Source organism: Lepidochelys kempii, chromosome 1, assembly GCF_965140265.1.
Source record: "Lepidochelys kempii isolate rLepKem1 chromosome 1, rLepKem1.hap2, whole genome shotgun sequence".
NCBI lineage: Eukaryota > Metazoa > Chordata > Testudines > Cheloniidae > Lepidochelys > Lepidochelys kempii.
Genome location: NC_133256.1, coordinates 297,761,526 through 297,781,744, shown reverse-complemented (window position 1 = coordinate 297,781,744; position 20,219 = coordinate 297,761,526). Strand labels below are relative to the sequence as shown.

Genomic DNA, 20,219 nt, shown 5'->3' with positions numbered 1-20,219 from the left:
TTGTATGTTGATTCTGCACAGGTGGGAGGTTTAAATTCGAATCCAATGCTTTTTTGCATAAATTTGGCCAGAGTCACTTTTCCATTTATGGACTCAGCTGCCCTATATAAGGAGCTAACCCTGTGGGATGGAAGGTGATGGTGCTGCTGCCACCCTTCTCTGAGGTTTTTTCAGGGGACTTGAACTTTTTAAAATTCCATGCAGGGTTTCATAGGACTGTTGCTGGACAGAGTTATAATTTTAAAAAAAAAGTTCCCCTGGAGTGGGGAACTCAGTTGATGATTGATTTTTTCCAACTTTTATTTTCCCCCAGTTTTTTAAAATGGTCACTGAAGACTTTCCATATATTGAAAAATATAGAAACTTTAGCCTCTGCTATCAATGTGTGAATATAAATTTTAATTATTCTAACAATTGAAAGGAAGGGTATAAGATCTCTGGGGTGAGGCCATCTTTTATGTGTGTACAGTGCCTCGCACAATGATTGCTGATTGGGGCCTGTATATGCTACCACAGTACAAATGAAAATGAGAACATGAAAGGCTAGATTCACAAAGGAACTTAGTGAGCATTCCTAAGCAATTAGGTTGAGGATTATTCCTTTGTATCGGTATTTATAGTTTCCCTTCTCAGAAGGCAATCTGAACAGTGTCTTCACCCATGTGGGCCAGTGTATTTCCATTGTTGAACACAATGGTCCTTGCTTTGAAGTTAGCATTCTTCTTCTTTTACATTTCCAAGGCTCCAGTTGTGTTTGATGGGTAATTTAATTACAGGGATGTACACAATGTAAAAGGTAATGTAATAACAAACAACAATCCCTCATTAGTATTCATAAAGTTTTCACATCAAGTACATTCTCATCTTAACAATAACACACACTTTTGATATACGGTTATCTAGTTACAGGGATATACATAATGTAATGCAGTAGCAATAAACAGGTTATAGATAAGTGAAGACAACAATACTATTAACATTTCCTTTGAACTAGGGGAACAGAGAAGTGCATTGGCCTTATTACACTACAATACCTTATGAAACTCCTTTGATTTCCATTAGCATATGAGTGAACTAGCCTGCAGTTCTGTTCTGAGCTGGTTTCTGGGTAGACAGTGTCACAGCCTCAAAGAATTATAATAGATTGGTAAAGCATGATTTTCTTTTACAAAAGCCGGGTTAACTCTTCACCAAAAAATCATGTTCAGCTGTATGTTTTATAATTTTGTTCTTTACTATATTTTTTATCAGATTTGCCTGGTACTGAGGTTAGGTTTACCTGCCCATAATTGCCAAGATTGCCTTTGGAGCCTCTTTAAATAATGGTCGTTATCCTCCAGTTGTCTGGTACGGAGGCCGATTTAAGTCATAGGTTACATACCACAGTTACTAGTTCTGCAATTTCATATTTGAGTTCCTTCAGAACTTTTGGGTGAATAGTATCTGGTCCTGGTGACTTACTACTGTTTAGTTTATCAGTTTGTTCCAAAACCTCCTCTATTGGCACCTCAACTTTGGATAGTTCCTCAGATTTGTCACCTTAAAAAATGGCTCAGGAATTCCCTCACATTCTCTGGAGTGAAGACCTATGCAAAGAATTCATTTAGCTTCTCTGTAAAAGCTTTGTCTTCACTGAGTGCTTCTTTAACATCTTGATTGTCCAGTGAATCTCCTGATTTTTCCTGCTTCTGATTTACTTAAAACATGTATTTATAATTTCTGTGTCTTTTGCTTCAAATTCTCTCTTGTACTTTTACACTTGATTTGCCAGAGTTTGCTTCTTTCTATTTTCCTCACTAGGATTTGATTTCCAGTTTTTAAAGGATGCCATTTTGTCTCTAACTGCCTCTTCTACTTTGCTGTTTAGCCATGGTGGCATTTTACTGGTTTCTTACTGTTGGGGTTTTTTTTTAACTTGGGGTATGCATTTAGTTTGAGCCTCTATTATGATGTTTTCAAATAGTTTCCATGCAGCTTGCGGGCATTTCACTCTTGTGACTGTTACTTTAAATTTCTGTTCAACTAGCATGTTCATTTTTGTGTATATCTCCATTTTGAAATTAAGTGCTACTATGGTGGGTTTCTTTGCTATTTTTCTTCCTACAAGTATGTTAAAGTTAATTATATTATGGTTGCTATTACTGAGTGGTTCAGCTATATTCACCTCTTGGACTGGATCCTGTGTGCGCTTAGGACTAAATCAAGAATAGCTCTCCCCTTATGGATTCCAGGACTAGCTACTCCAATAAGCAGCCATTAATGGTGTCTAGAAATGTTCTCTGCTTTCCGTTCTGAGGTGACATGTAGCCAGTCAATACAGTTGGAATCCCCTATTAATATTGAGTTTTCTGTTTTTGTGGCCTCTGTAATTCTCCCTGAGCATTTCACGGTCACCGTCACCATGCTGGTCATGTGGTCGGTAGTATATTACTAATGTTGTTCTCTTATTATTCAAGCACTGAATTTCTCCATAGAGATTCTATGGTACTCTTCGATTCATTTAAAATTTTTATTATATTTGACTCTATGCTTTCTTTCACCTATACTGCCGCTCCCACACCAGTGTGACCCACTCTATTATTCCAATATATTTTGTACCCTAGTATTACCGTGTCCCATTGATTATCATTGTTCCACCAAGTTTCTGTGATGACTATTCCAGCAAATCCTCCTTTAATACCAGGCACTCCAGTTCACTTATTTTAGAATGTAGACTTCTAGCATTTGTATACAAGCACTTATAAAATCTGTCAATATTTGTCTGTCTTCATGCGATATAATTGGATGGGACTCTTTTTTCATTTGACTGTTTCTCTTTCGTTCCTACCTACTGTATCAACATCTATCCTCTCCTCTTTACTAGAGTATCGAGGATCTGCTTTAATAAATCCTACCGTAAGGGATATCTCTCTCCAAACCTTGTGCTCCTCTACACTTGTTGGTTTTTCCCCTGCCCTTAGTCTAAAAACTTGTTATACCAATAAAATAAAAACCAGAAGAATATTATTAAAGGGGATAGGGCAAAATGCCACATTTATTGTGAATACAGAAAGGATCATAGTAAGCAGTTAGTTATAGCTATAACATTCCATTCAATTTCATATTTATTCACACATTCATTCGTACACACACACACAAGTTCTGCAAGGTTGTTATAGTTACCAACCTTAGAGTTGCTTGTGCCAAGCCACTGGCCAGGTGGCCTGGACATGAGGAGGGAGCAGGGCCTTGTCAGATGCACATCTGATGCTCCTGGAAGTTGGTTTGCAGAATCAGAACCCAAAGTTCTCAGTTTCTAGAGTCCATTTTTATAGGAATTTATTCCTATGCCAGTCTATGGGAATTGCTTCATTATGCTGTTGCTGAATCAATCGGCATGGCACATTCCTGACAGGCTCTGTGCTGTCAGATTTTATCTTGTTCTTCGGTTCTCCCATCCTTGAGGCTGTTCGGTGGATACCAGTCTGCCCTCCGGGGGTCCTCTGGTTGTTTCCACTTGACGCTGCCTTCGGCCGATGGACACTGGATTCTTAGGCTGGCACCTCCCTGATCATTCATTTATTATCCGCACCAAGCATCCATCCACATGCATCCTCTATCTCTATTTTAATCACAATTGTTAACAAAGCGAGATAAATACAACAACAGGGCGGGGAGTCTCTGTGTGCTGTTTCTGTTGTTACAAAGTATCGCTTTGAGTCTGTCTCTGAGTGAGCAGTTGTTGTTACAAACTATTGCTTTGAGAACAGACTGTGTCAGCTTGCAAGTTGCACACACAGAGGGAGAAAAACAGTAAAAACAAGAGACCAAAAACCAAGAGACCTCTTAATTAGTAATACCCTGGAATTTAAACTATGGGGAATCAAACTCATTTGTGATTTTAATACAGGACTTCTTTAATATGATCCAACAAACTCCTCTATGACCTTTTAAATTTTACATGACAGCAGTCTGGTTATATTTTGGTTTAGGTGGAGCCTTTCCTTTCCTATACATTCCTCCTTTCCCAAAATGTTCCCCAGTTCCGAATAAACCTATATCCCTCTTCCAAACACCATCATATCATCCATGCATTGAGACCCTGCAGTTCTGCCTGTCTAACTGGCCCTATGTGTAGAATTGCCAGCATTTCAGAGAATGCTACCATGGAGCTCCTGGACTTTAATCTCTTAACTAGCAGCCTAAATTTGGCCTCCAGAACCTTTCTCCTACCTTTCCCTATGTCATTGGTACCTACATGTACCACAACCACTGGCTTCTCCCCAGTACTGTACTTACATCTATCTAGATGTCTTGAGAGGAACCTTTGCTCCCAGTGGGCAATTCACCATGTGGTTCTCCCGGTCATCACAAACTCAACTGTGTATATTTCTAATAATCAAAGCCCCCATTACTGTTACCTGTCTCTTCCTAATAGCTGGGATCCCCTCTCCTGGAGGGGTATCCTCAGTGTGAGAGTCGTATCAAACATTGGTGTATGAATTTATCTGACTCCTTGTGTCTAAAGTGAAACATGTCTCTGGCTAAGTGGGAAATGGGGGACTAAAGTAATAAAAAGAGATAATTCTAATAAACTAAAATGTAAAAATTGTCAGGAGTTGTTAACAAAATAAAAATGATTTGTACTCTTCTCTAATAGTACTGTAAATTGGTTTCTTAAGATTCTTCAAAATTAAATGTGCTATAGCTAAAACCAGGCTTCAATCACATTGTGGAAGTTAAAAAATAACCTCTTCTTGAATCACCATTGCTTTTGTGGTTGACTGAAAAAGAGGATTGAAGCCCCAGCTTCTGAAAAACATTTGGTGGAACTCTTATGAAGGCTTTTGCTCTACATTTGTAGCCAACTACCATTGCTGTGTTTAAATTTTCACTGAAGAAGAGTTTGATCAAGCATAGAGTATATTTCACCGTGTATCAGAGATTCTACAGGAAGCCACCAATCTTTTTTTTTTAAAGCATTCAAAAATTGATATAATCTTTTATTCCCCTTAACTATCATGCCTGATCCCTAGCCCAGATACCCAACAGGAAGAAGAGTTTGAAACATGAGTGATGGAATGAAATCCTGAGTTTTTTCCTTCTCTTCTAACCTTTAAAATTGATGACACAGGTTCCTATCCCAAGTCTCTTTTTTTAATCTCTCTCCTGGCCCCACTCCTGAAGTACGTGCTGAGGGAAACCCCCCCATTAAGGTTAATGGAGTGGGATGGACACCTATTGACATCAGAAAGGCATTTTGAATTATTAGTTCAGGATTGGGCTCACTCTGTTGGTGAGTCTTCACTTAAGTATAATAAAGTGCCATCAGAGGAAAATGGCCTTGGTAAAATTTAAGTAAACACTTATTTATATTTTCAAATTAACTTGGCCTGAGAGCAACTCCCTCCACCACATGAAAGCAGATTGACCAAATATTCTTTTAAATATTTAAATAACCTACAAAAATTTGATAAAATAAAGCTGTTACACCAACTGTTGCACATGTTTAGTAGATTGCTTTCATTTTCACTGATCCTAGTAGCAAAATAGGAACAGTGCACAACTGGGTGATGCAGTAGTGTGTACGGTTTGATATATTCCCTGACTGTAGGCTGGCAATCTAAATAGACAACAAATAGGCAAAAAACAAACACTGTGCTGCAACAAAACACACATGATTGAACATTAATTTTAAGAACCCACCTTGTTAATTCCACTTCCTTCTCCATTCTAAGCAGTATTTACCAATATCAGAACAGAGAAGGTCTATGGCTTGTAGGCATCTTGGAAATAGTGCATGTTCACGGGGGACTTGAAAGGGGAGCAGCCCTAAATAAGGTGGGAAGATGAGAGTGAGAGAAAGACATGAATAGGCCCCTAGCCTGTCTTGGGCAGAGTGAAGGAATTGTGGAAAATGAAAAAAATATCATCAGAAAAATTGGCAGGAGCTAAGTTGAGTAGGACTCTTTAGGCAAAGACAGGGGACACAATTCATTGTTGCCCTTTGTCATACCCTCAGCTTCGATAGATAACACATATGTAAAGAACCATTCTGCCAGCTAAAGAACTGGCTATGCATCCCCTACAGATTATTCTCCTCTGCCATGCATGTTTGGGCATTCCAGGGTGGGCCAGGGGACAAGCTCTGAATGGAATTTGGCAGCAGTCTTGAAAGTCCAGATTGACTCCTGCAGCTCCTAAATAAGGGAAACATGGGTTATCTCCTTTAGATCCCTACACCAGTACTTGTTCTGATGCAGGAATTAATCCCAACCAAAGAGCTTAATCATGATGCAGTGGCAGAAGAGAAGCCAGTGAAGGATATGAGTCTAAGATTGGAGCAGCATATGAAGATGATTAGTTTTTGAGTAGTATTGTGGATGGATTGAATAGCACAGTGAGGACCGAGGCAGGAAAATTGGGGAGGAAAAGCCTGCAGTAGTCAGAGAGATGGTCAGGGCCTGAATGGATGGATTTTGGAATTGTTGTAAGGGAAAAACAGGAAGGGTTAATGGTAGCATGGATCGAGGGGGAAGAGAGTTTGTGCAGAACAATCTTTGAACTCTTTTTCAATGTTTTAGGCCCAGACCAATTTTTTAAATTAACTATATAAATACTTAGCTGAAGCATATATAGGTGAAAAGCAATCTTGTCGCACTGTATATTGAGTCCACTGTAAGGAAATGCTATTCTCAAACTCTCCTCTAATATCTGGGTTTCTTTGTACTCGAGTTGTGATGAATGAAGTCCTTGCTCTGCACATGTGCCTGAAGATTCCAGTATTGCAGCAGAGCACGTGGTACAGTTTGTTTTCTCCCAACATCAGTTTAGAGGGATTTTTAGATGTGACCTTCTTTATATAATTGTTGAGAATGCACATTTCAAAAATATGCCTTGGTACCAGAAAGAGGGAATATGAAGACACAAGATATTTAAATAATCTATGTATCCATTTATTTATGTTCATGTTTTCAATAGCAACGAGTGCTGGAGGTGGACATGTCACAAACATCAGTGTATTATACAGGATTTGTCTTTGTTGTTGTTGTCCAGGCTGCACTTGAGTGGCCTCATTTTCTGAGAACAACATAGTTCTACCCTATAACTCTGTAATGTTCAGTGGGGTTTATGGTCTAACCTCCCAGTGGTTCCGATACAGTTTCTTCTGCTTGGAGAACATTTTGTCCCCCTCACCATGCTCTTGATCCCACTTTGCTATTAAAATCATACTGTTCCTGTTTAATAAAATGATATAGTGTTCACTAATGTGTCAGCTTGTTCTTCCTGAGCCAGCTTTTTTTGACCATATAATAAACAGAGCTAATATTTAAGGACCAAATTCCTCCCTCACTTTCACACCCTTCCACACCTAGTCATGGGGGTTGCCTAAGTTCTTAAACAGACTTTGGGCCTAAGGCTGCAAAGATCTAATTTCAAACTCTGGCCACAATGTAATGGTCTGTATCGCTAGTGTCAGTGTTACTTGTTTGTCCAATATGCTTCATGATGTATGGCAGCACATTTATGATTATTAAGAAATGAAAGGATAACTCCCACAGCCTTCCAATGAATTCTTGTACTCCTGATGTTGTAGAGCATTACAGTCTTTCAAGAGTCACAAAGTGTAAGCATTCTGAAATACTCTGGTCAAATCAGAACTGTATGGAAGCTATTATTATTCAGAATAATCCTCTCCTTCTGAATGGACCAGATATCTTGGGACATTACTCATAATACCCTCTGACAGGAATAGAAATCTTCTGGATTCTCATACCTTCCGGTTCTATGCCCTGGATTTCATGGGACTGTCCTCTTTGACACCCACTCCCCCATTCCGTGAGTCTCAGTTGAAGAGCAGTTTGCCTTAGGCCCTCTGTTTGAGAGAGTCCCGAAACCAACTGGCATTGAATCTGGTGCACAGGGTCACAGCACCATTCAGCTTTGACCTAGTTGCCTCTCTGTCTTGGCCTGTGGAAGGCCAGGCCATATTTGAATGTGCTAGATTGCAGCTACAATCAAATTTGGCATGTCTGACTCTGCCTCCTTCAGCGGAGGTGTGGATGGGCCAATCCTGAGTGGTGCTGTGCCCTGCTTTAGCAGCTTAAAATGTTGGGAGGTATGCATTATGTATTAGCAGGAAGTACACTTGAAATTGAGCCCAAAGGATGGTGGAATATGGCCAATTCCACTAACTTGAAGACTGATTCCTTTCCTTTGTTCCTACCTAGAGCACACAACAAAAATTGCCTTCATTCTGCAAAGGATAAATTTGGTCTCCCTGATATTTTTTTTAACTTGTGTGCCAGAGGTTCTACATTCTTAAGACAATTTTTAAGGCCATTTTTAACCCTATCATACTTGATACTTTAGAGAATGTGGGTTGAAAAGATACATTTCTCATTTTGAATTTAAGTAATTGCCATTCCTGGGGTTTTTTAAGTGCTAAAGTTGCAGTGCGGTACGGACTTAATTGATTTCACAATACAGTCTCAGTGACATGTCACAGTTCTTTTCACTTCCCTTCAAATACTAGATTATTCTCTGTTACAAGATATATACTTAAAGCTAGTGTTTGAGTTAGTGATTTTTCACAGTGTGTTCCTAATAAGAGATTAGAGACCTAAAAACTTGAGAGCTTTTGGAAGTTGTGTTGGGAACCGATGCCACTGCGGTAATGGCCTAATCCTGTACCTGGTAATAGCACCAGATACAAAAATATTTTCAAGGACAAGCTGCACCTCAGATTTGCTTGTCAGGTGACACAATATGGTTGTCATAAGGCCAAAATGAGCAATCTTTGTAATTTGTGTTTATCTCTGATCTGAAAGGTCTATTGGGTGTGTTACGTGGAAGAGCATATGTTCATACAGAGTTTTGAAGAAGTGGAGATCGTCAAGTCAAAAGCCATTCTCTGATGAGAGTTTCAGAGGGTTCCGTCCTGGAGGTGAACAGAGCCAGAGACTGATTCTGACTGGCAGCTGAGGAAAGAGCAAGGCTTCTGTGTATTTTGACACTTTAGGGACAAGCTACTGATCTGATCTGACCTGCACTTGAAAACAGTGGTTGCTGCTGACTGACAAGCATTACTGACAAGCATGTTTGACATGAGATTGAAAAGTAAATACTGGCCTTCATACATGCTGCCAAGTGCTAGCTGCATCCTATGCTCCATATCATGGAGCAAGTGGACGCACTGCATTTTGGGAAAAAGGAAAGAATGTGTGAGGTGCAGAGCAAAGTCATTGGAGGTATGTAGAAAATTAGCAGGCCAGACAAGCAGATCATAGCTTTCTTCTGCCATTCAGTGGTATTTCCAAGGGAGTGAAGAAAGCAGGCCCATTTTCATTTTTTAGTCAGTAAGTGCACCTGAGATTTGCAGAGCAGTTGTCAAGGCTGAATCCCAACTCTGTCACTCCAAGTGCAGAAGTGGGGCCCACAAGGATTTTAAAAATTAATACTTACCACTCCAGGCTTGCATTAAACTCCCAAGGTTACAGCTTTTCTCTGACCTTTGCTTGGTAAATGCTGCTACCACCCAAATGCAAAAAAAATCCCTTGGAACCCAGAAAGGAGCAGTTGGGAATTCCTCCATGTGGGATATCCTCAAGCCCTTTCAAACCCCCTGACCCCCCCCCCCCCCGCCCACCACCACCCCCCCCACCACCCAGGAAGAGCTGAGAAAGAAAACAAAGGAAATTAGTTGTGGTTACCAGCTAATCAAACAACGTGCACAAACCTCGTAGGACACCAAAAATCAAATCCTGTTCTTAAAAAAGGTAAATTTTATTAAAAACAAAAAGGAAAAAATTACATCTGGAATTTAGGCTTTTTGGTAGATCTTAAAAGAAACAATTACAAAAATTAAGCACCCAAAATAGCTTTATTTGCGTGTTCAGCTTAAAGGTTACAAGTAAACAAAAGCATCTGGGGTTAGCACAGAGGAGTCCACACGCCAATAAGAAATAAAAGAAATAACCCTAATGGTGTCTTTTTAGACATTCCCTAATTTTACCTACATATCTGAGGCTCCAGATAAGTAGGTTTGAGGTATGAATTGATAATCTATAATCATTAAAGCTGGTTACAGCATGACTGCCCGTGTCCCTGCAGCCCAGAGAACAACAGACAAAGGGAAAGTTTCTTTCCCAATTTTAAAATGTTCTAGCCTTTCCATTGGCTCTTTTGGTCAGGTGCATACTTTCTTTTTCTTTATCTGGGGGACTTTTTAACCCTTTACAGGTACAGCAAGTAAAGAACAGCTACCAAGAGGGATTTTACAGCTAACTGGCGGGCTGGGTGTCCATCAAAGGGAGCTATTCTTTCCCCCACCCTTATTTATCACAGCAGTAACTTGTCTGGCAGGCATTAAGTGTGACAGAGTGCTGAGAACCAGCTCCTGTTGAGTTCCTGGGAGTGGGTGGGCGGCCAAAGCTCGCCCACATCTGAAGGCTCTTCCCCCAGACTCAGAGGAGGAGCCGCTGAAATCAGGGATTAAGTAAGGTTGGGGGATAACAAATGATAAAACAGGGATGGGAGTGAGGGTTACAGGGTCAAAAGCTGGGAGCCAGGGGGAGACACCAAGCAGAGAATCAGCACCTATTGATGTCCGTGAGGCGGGCGTGCATCTGAAGGCCCCTCCCGCAGCCTAAGAGGAGAGGCAATGGAACCTGGGATTCAAATAATGATGGGGAGACAACTGATGAATAACAGGGTTGGGAGTGAGGGTCATAGGTATAAAATCAGGGAACCAGAAGGGGACACTGAGCAAAGAACCCCAGTCAGACTGAGAACCAGCAGCTGAACCAACACTCTGGTCATAGTAAATCCAGCTAGTTCCCTGGACAAGGCCTGATTGAGGGAAGCAGTAGCTAATTACTAGATCAGCCTGAGCTAAAGGAGATAATTAGCCCATTAACTGCAAGAGTAGAAAAGGAGCATAGGAAAGAAATGCAAGGGGGAGGAGAGATTTAAAAAAAAGAAAGCGAAGGCTAAGGGAGATTTTTGCATGGAGATCTCTTTTCTCTCTCCTCTCTGGCAAAACAGGTTGATGGTTGCATGTCACTGTAAATAGAATCACTGCACAGGATAGTGAAGGGGTGGTGGTTGTTATAACACCAACTACATGATGATGATTACAGACTAGAGGCATTAGAGCCATTGTGCAGGAAGACAAGCAGATGGCTGCACCTTGTCAGATGAGAAATTAGAGTTCATGTATCTCAACTGGGCTTCTGATGACTCAAACAAATCATCATGGGCTACTGGGATCTACTGGTATTTTGAAACCAGGAATTACAATCAGCTTTGCTCTGATTTGTGTGTGGGTGAGCATGGGAAAACCATTCAAACTCTGAATGGATCATTTCTCCATCTGAAAGGTGGGGATAATTATCCATGCTGCATAGTGCATACATAGGGCCCTTAATTTTCAGTTTTTATTTATTTTTTCTCAGTAATTTATGTGTGTGTACCACAACAACAAAAACAGGTGAAAATCAGTGCAAAAAACTATTAATAAATTTTCTGGATAAATATCTGGGTTTATTTTGGTGGATGGAAAAGGGGCGGGCGAGTATTCAGTAGATTAATGCTTTGAATTCCATTCAGCAGTGTGGTTTCCTGCAGAATTAAAACAGAACTCAAAAGACAATGCCACCTCTGAGTTTAAGAAAATAATACAGCTCTAAGCCCCAAATAAAACTTTTCATTTGAATAAACAGTTTATTGTTGTAGATTTAGAACGATTAGCCTATATATATTTACATTTAAAAATTGGGCCACACCATTTGTAGCACATACACTCAACTTTATCCTTTTCTCCTGTTTTTTTTTATTTTAAACTTTTGAATACTTCCTTGTGTTCTGAAACTATTCTGATACAGATTTTTGTTTTCTTTCCAGTTTGTGTCAAATCTTTAAACCATTATCTGCTAGCAGCTTGAAATGTGTACGTGGTGGGGGTGAGATTCATCAGTGCATTCAGATGCACACAAACGTCAGAGCTTGCGTGCGTGCTTGTTTATTGTGTGTATTTCGTAGGCTAATACATAGCCTTACTTCAGCAGGCAGCTTTACATATGCACACAGACTAATGTATTATCGTAATACATTTATCTCATGCACTGTATTGTATTTTCCTAATAAATCAAGTTATTTTCTAATGCTTTGATTCCTGCCTGCTCCCCATTCTCTGTCTAAACTCCCTGCCACACAGGCTTGCAACCTCCTTATTGTCTTTTACTCCCTAATGTTCCTCCACCCTTTGGTTGCCACTGAATCTTCTTTATTCTCCATCTTCGTTTGTCCCCCATGCTAAACCCTGCCTTGGTCATTGCTCCCCTTGACTTCCGCACCTGCCTCCTTCCTCATTCCAACCAAAGTATTGCAGCTAAAATTACCTTCCTCCTTGCTGCTCTGCTCGTGTCTCTCACTTCTGCAGAACCCTGCACTGCCTGCCCTGTTCCTCCTGCATCAAAGTCAGACTTCTACTCACCTGCAGGGCCCTATCTGCTCTACTCCTGCTTACAACTCCTCCTGCTACCCACCTTGTTCAGACCAAGCTTTTCTCCTCACCAGCCTTTTGTAACTTTCTTCCCACTCCCTTCATTCTGCCATCTGTGCCCCACTTCCTGCTGTGTTGTACAATGGCTCTCTTTTCCCATGCATAGGTGCTGGAACTGGGGGTGCTGCCGCACCTCCTGGCTTGAAGTGGATTCCATTATATTCAGGGTTTACAGTTTGGTTGAAAAGCTCTCAGCACCCCTACTTTAAAAATTGTTCGAGCATCCTTGTTCCCATGTGTCACATGATATCCCTCTCCTCTTTCACATCCTCACCACAGCTTACTCCTCCCAATAGCGTTCACTGTGAGATCCCATAGCTCCAGGTGTACTCTGTGGTCTGAAGTATTCCGGACTGGATTGTAAGCTTCCAGTTTTTATCCAGATCAATAGGGTTTTGCCCACTGACTCCTAGAATACCCCTGAAATAATGGAAATGATTGGCTGTGGTTTTTCAGACTTATCGCATTACTGATAGACAAACAGAGAAATGTCATTAAGTTGAGTGCAAGGCATTGCTTTGCTTAGTCAGTGATACCATTTTTTAGGGTGATGGGAAAAGGCCAACAAGCTGTGTTTTGAGGGAAATGACAGAGGTGGGCGCTTGCTGTCCACAGTTAGGGAGAGCATTCTAGAGGTAAAGGCATGGTAAAGAATGCACGTACTACATGTGGACGATACAAACCAAGCGGTTGGTCATGAGATTTAGGCAGAGTGATCGTGGGGAAGTAGGAAAAGATCAGAGAAATGTGCAGAACTTTTTCATTGAGCGTGGGGAGCTTAAACTTTATGCAGAAGTAAGTATGGCAGAGAACCAGTGAAAGGATTTGAAGAGGTGAGTGATGTGATCAGAGTAACAGTGATTTTCAGATCATTATTTTGGATTGTTTTAGGGAGAACATAATTTCATGCATGTTGCTATCTACTTAGAACTATTTTTTTTTTGAAGCAGTAGCAACTTAAATGACATCACTCTACGATCGCTGAAATAAGATTGGAACTAGGGTACAAGGATTGGACTCTTGACTGAAAAATCAGGCAGTGGGCTAAATAAGTCCCATGAAGGAGCACTGGGTCCATTTTTTTGCAGATCTTTCTTTGAAGGGTGGTGCTTGTCTGTCATGCTTCCGACGAAGTGGGTATTCACCCACAAACACTTATGTTCCAATACGTCTGTTAGTCTATAAGGTGCCACAGGACTCTTTGCTGCTTTTACAGATCCAGACTAACACGGCTACCTCTCTGATGTTATTACAGTGTTAGCATCACAATAATAAGCAGCAACAAATAGAACACGGAAGAATTACTCTCAGTGCTCCTTGGCTCTGTGTGTATGTATTGAGTTACCAAATGCAGGGTTCCATTTTGAGTGAGTTACAGCTACCACATATTCTTGATCCTTTGGGGCAAAATAACTGTGTGGTGGCTATTTTAACATATTTAGAATATGTGCACAAGTCTTGGCATTTTCCTCAGTTCAGACTATATACAGGATCACTTCATCCGTCACTGAGAGATACAGCAACTGTTTAACAGCACAAAGCAATGCTGCACAACAGTTTAGTACAAAAAGTAAATATATATTTATATAAAATATATTGGAATATTTGAAAGTATTTCAATCCTTGCAAAAATGAAATTGTAAATTAAAAGTAAGTAGAAAAGTTTTTAGAAAAATATAAAAACTATTGAATATCTGAAATATCTCAAGACAGTGACAATATAGTATATTTGTACACTTAAATAGAAAATGCATATTCAAAAAAGTGTTTAAGCAGTAGTACATATGTGTCCCAGCCAGGAATGTTGTTTATGCATTCAACTCTGACTGAATTGACAATCTTAGTTCCGTCAACTTCTAAGACTCTAAATAGGGCCTTTATTTACTCATTTATTAGATGCTTGATCCTGGGGACTCCTTCTGATTCCTTTTGGTATCACACTGATTCTGTATGGTGCTTGAGTCCTCAATTTCCATTGAACAATTAGTTTTCTAGAGACCCTTTACATCTCTTTGAGAAATGACTGCATTGGTGGTTTGTTGCATCCAGATAATAAATTAGGATAAAGATGGGATAGTATAACAATCCTCAGCATGCCACCTGTCCTAGAAATGACTAGTCCTACATGCATAAGTTCCAATTTAACATGTAGAAGAAGGCACCCAGATTTATTTTCGGAAAAGGTAATGTAGTGTGAAGGCTGGGATGATGGATTGTGTACTGGTATACTAAAACTGATGCATGTGATGCAGCAGCAAGAGCAGAGATACTTCTTTGCATTTGTATGTCTAAGTATCTGAACTCCAACAAGATACAATAAAACCATGAGAACCTGATGTACGATGATATGACAGCCTTAGGTTAAAAGATCTGAGGAAAGCAGAAAAAAACAAAAGAAGGTAAGACATCTGAGCTATCTGATCTTCATCTTTAGCATTCTTTGGAATGCTGAAACCAGCTTCCAGTGCTGTTTTGATCAAGGACTATCTCTTACTATATGTATGGGGTTTGTTTTGTTTATTTTTTTACTGTGCCTAGGATGATGGGGCCTCGAGTTGATGGAGACTTTTTGGTAGTGCTGTAGTACAAACAAGACATACTCAGATTCAACAGTAATATTTGGATTCAGTGAGGGCAAATACCCTTAACAGAGCTCTAGGTTACCCAAATTCTAGGCCCCATCCATTCAGATGGGAAGAATCTCAGTATCTGGTGGCCTCGGGGCTGCCCACCAGTCAGCTGCTTCGGTGGCCCCAGAGCTGGCTGCCAGTCGGCTGATCCAGTGGCCCCGCAGCTGGCTGCCAGTCAGCCGCTCCAGTGGCCACTGCTCCAGCAGTCCAGAGCTGACAGCTGCTTCAGCCCTGCCCCAGAAGAAGTCATGGAGGTCCTGGAAAGTCATGGAATCCATGACCCCTTTGACTCAAAAAGTAATAGCAGGTTTTTTTAAAAGCATATCAGAAGCAGGAAGCCTGCTAAACAACCAGTGGAGCCATTGGATGATCGAGATGCTAAAGGAGCACTTAAGGACGTTAAGGCCACTGCGGGGAAACTAAATAAATTCTTTGCATTGATCGTCATGGCTGAGGATGTGAGGGAGATTCCCAAACCTGAGCCATTCTTTTTAGGTGACAAATCTGAGGAACTGTGCAAGATCGAGGTGTCATTAGAGGAGATTTTGGAACAAACTGATAAACTAAACAGTAATAAGGCACCAGGACCAGATAGTATTCACCCAAGAGTTCTGAAGGAACTCAAATGTGAAATTGCAGAACTACTAACTGTGGAATGTAACCTATGATTTAAATAAGCTTCTATATCAGATGACTGGAGGATAGCTAACATGATGCCAATTTTTTAAAAAGGCTCCAGAGGTGATCCTGGCAATTACAGGCCGGTATTTCAGTACCGGGCAAACTAATTGAAAATATATTAAAGAACAGAATTATTGGACACATAGATTAACCTGATTTGTTGGGGAAGAGTTATCATGCTTTTTGTAAAGGGAAATCATGCCTCACCAATCTACTAGAATTCTTTGAGGGGGTCAACAAGCATGTGGACAAGCGTGAGCCAGTGGATATAGTGTATTTTGATTTTCAGAAAGCATTTGACAAGGCCCCTCATCAAAGGCTCTTAAACAAAGTAAGCTGTCATGGGATAAGAGGGAAGGTCCTCATATGGATTGGTAACTGGTTAAAAGATAGGAAACAAAGGGTAGGAATAAATAGTCAGTTTTCAGAGTGGAAAGTGGGAAATAGCAGTGTCCCCCAGAGGTCTGTACAGGGACCGGTTCTATTCAACATAATCATAAATGATCTGGAAAAAAGGGTAGACAGTGAGGTGGCAAAATTTGCAGTTGATACAAAACTAGTCAGGGTAGTTAAGTGCAAAGCAGACACTGAAGAGTTACAAAAGTATCTTACAAAACTGGCTGACTGAGCAACAAAATTGCAGATGAAATTCAATGTTGATAAATGAAAAGTAATGCACATTGGAAAACAGGATCCCAACTATACATATAAAATTAGCTAAATTAGCTGTTATCGCTCAAGAAGAGATTGTGAAGTCATTGTGGCTTGTCAACTGTTGGAAACGGGCCATCCTGATTATCACTACAAAAGGTTTTTTTCTCCTACTGATAATAGTTCACCTTAATTGATCACTCTCGTTACAGTGTGTATGGCAACACCCATTTTTTCGTGTTCTCTCTGTGTATCTTCCTACTGTATTTTCCACTGCATGCATCTGATGAAGTGGGTTTTAGCCCACAAAAGCTTATGCTCAGATAAATTTGTTAGTCTCTAAGGTACCACAAGTACTCCTCGTTCTTTTTTCTCTGAAAACAGGCACTCAATGTGCAGCAGCTATCAAAAAAGCTAACAGAATGTGGGGAATCATCAAGAAATGGATAGATAAGAAGACAGAGAATATCATATTGCCTCTTTATAAATCTATGATGCACCCAAATCTTGAATACTGCATGCAGATGTGGTCACCCCATCTCAAAAAGATATATTGGAATTGGAAAAAGTTCAGAAAAGGGCAATGAAAATATTTAGGGGTATGGGACAGTTTCCATATGGGAAGAGACTAAAAGGACTGGGACTTTTCAGCTTGGAAAAGTGATGACTAAGGGGGGAATATGATAGAGCTCTATAAAATTATGACTGGTGTGGAGAAAGTAAATAATGAAGTGGTATTTACTCCTTCTCATAACACAAGAACTAGGGGTCACCAAATTAAATTAATAGGCAGCAGGTTTAAAAGAGACAAAAGGAAATATTTCTTCACACAACGCATAGTCAACCTATGGAACTCCTTGCTAGAGGATGTTGTGAAGACCAAGACTATATCAGGGTTCAAAAAAGAACTGGATAATTTCATGGAGTATAGGGATAGGACCATTAATGGCTAGTAGCCAGGGAGGGCAGGGATTGTTTCCCTAGCCACTGTTTTGCCAGAAGCTGGGAATGGGCGACGGGGTGGATCTCTTGATGATGATCTGTTCTGTTCATTCCCTCTGGGGCACCTGGCAGAGGCCACTGTTGGAAGACAAGATACTGGGCTAGATGGACCTTTGGTCTGTCCTAATATGGCTGTTGGTATGTTCCTTATATGACAGAATCGTATCCTTGCAGATGACTAATACCTGGATACAGACTTTAAAAACATATTTTCAGTTTTTATATGTAGCTCCTTACATGGTATCTGTATGTATATTTCACAATAATATTTATGACCAGTGTGCCTGGCTTTTATTTGAGACCTTCTAGGACATTATTTGGTGAACCAGAATGCATACACCAGACTCATAAGGTCTGTACCTCATTGCCAGTTGGCATTAGGGGGTTCTTGGGTCACATAAAAATTACACAGACACACAAAAATTACAATAAGAAAGCTTATGCTCAAATAAATTGGTTAGTCTCTAAGGTGCCACAAGTACTCCTTTTCTTTTTGCGAATACAGACTAACATGGCTGCTACTCTGAAACCCGTACACAGACAGTGGAATTCCACAAAATATTGGACAGACCGATTGTAGTACCACTTGGAAGAAATTTTGTCAAGACTGTACTGGGACAAAGAGAGAAAGAGGTTTATTCTTGGTATTTTCTGATACAGGGATCATTCTGGTCATGGAATCCAACTCAGATTTCTATTAGGGAAATTTACTTCAGTTCAAGGTATTGCTGTTTGGTCTGGCTTTATTTTTGTAGAATGTTTGGTGGTTCCAACATTGAACTGGAGAATGTAATCATTCTCCTATCTGTATGACTGAGTGATCAAGGTTGGAATTCTGGAAGGAATCTGTCTGAAACAACATATCTGTCCTGGAGTTCTGCCCACCTATCTATAAAATCATTTACAATATTTTATTATAAATTACTTAAAAAGGCCCCGTGGATTCCCAGTCACAGTTGGGTTAAATATAATAGAAGCCATCAAAGACATTTTAATGGTGACCACTCTATGAACTCTTTTAGTTACAACTCAGATGAAACTGTCATTCTTTCCCATCCAAAAGTCCAAATTATATTGGTTTTGATGGGAAGTATAAGAATGAGCTTTTGGGTTTTGTCTCTGCAGTGATGGTTTATGGTACCCAGGGCGTGCCTTAATAGGAAGGGTCATAAATGAGCACTAAGATCTGTAGTCACAGACCTCATTTTGCATTTCATTTGGGCAACCCCCCCCCCCCCCCCCCCGGTTTCCAGGTCTGTTGGAGGTGACAGTGGCCTATCATATACATCATCAGGGAGGACGCATAACTTAACATCCTGAACTGGATTTTTTGGCTGGGGGGTGGGGTGGAAGGTTGACAAGTTTGATATCCGAATCTCCATAGCCCTCATGACAGTGTAGAAAGGGTGTATAAGAAAGACTTACAGACTCAAGGTCTGCTCTCAGTTACGTTTCATAGAATCATAGAATTTGTGCAATCCCATTGATGTTAATGGGGTTACATTGGTCAAATGAAAGCAAAACCTAGCCCATATTTTGTGTGTGGACAGGCTCATGCTCTGGTTTGAAGTGAGTTATGAAATCCCTCCACGCATACCTCACAAGCTCTATCTAATTACTTTGTGTGTCAGTCTGGGTTATGGATATTGTACCAAAAGCTGCTATTCTACACCAAAGCAACTGAACTCATTGGAGTTGCATGGAATTTGTACTGCCGTAAACAAGAATAGAATTTGGCCAATGGGGTTCTCAGCTTTCTATGGATATGTGAAAGGTCTGTAGTGATCCCTATGAAGGGTTTGCTACAGCTGTTTTTCACCCCTTCCCTCCCCCACCCCCCAAGAAACCATTGGTGTGGCTCTTAGTAATCTTCGGAACGTTTGTTTTTGAGATGCTGGCAACCTGCAAGTTTCTTACATGGAAGGAGCTTTATTCTGAAAGGTAATTACTTTTGCTTAAGATTGGAAGAAAGAAAGCTGGTAAACTGTGCTGGGAGCTTTTTGTTGAGGTCGCTAGAATGGAAGAAGAGGGAGCATGCTGGAAAGACTTCACAATGTTCCGATCTCTGGATAAGGGTGGAACCACTAGGATGCTGCTCTGTACTGCAGTTTTAATCAAACTGCCAAAAATAAATTACCAGGTGAACTATGATATTCTAAACAAAATGATACATGTGTACAGATTTATATAGCGTGCATGTAATATATGTGTAAAAACAGGATTTCAGTTCGAGATTACTCCTTTTATGAACATTCTGATACATATGGACCATTCATAGTAGTATAGAAAGTAAAATAAAGCTTTAGTGTTCTAGCAGCTGTGTACATTTAGTGGTTTGCTTCTTATATTATTTAGAGTATAAAACAAATGACTGCAGAGAATGTACACTTTGAATAAAAGAACAGATGATGCAGCATTTTATGAAGGGTGAAGAAATGCAGGTCCCATACTCTGCAGTATGTAAATGCCATGCCATGTACATTGGGATTATGCTTGAGTGCTGCCGGGGTGGAAAGTGTGTGTCTGTATCTGATTTTGGTTGGAATATTGTTTGTTGCAGTAACCCAGTTGCCTAGCCTCAATTGTTTTAATGATGAGCTGATCAATATTCCATTACTGGATGTAACCGTGGCTGCAGGAAGTGCCTAGAAGATTTTAATGCATAAATTATGCATTCTGTGCTCATTCTTTAGTCTCCAAGCACAGTGACA

General features: G+C 40.3%; 1 protein-coding gene across 2 annotated transcripts in view; it reads left to right on the top strand.

Annotated features, from left to right (window-relative positions):
- CNTN1 (contactin 1) overlaps positions 1–20,219 on the top strand; it is a 432,541-nt gene that overhangs the window by 146,559 nt on the left and 265,763 nt on the right. The window lies entirely within an intron of this gene.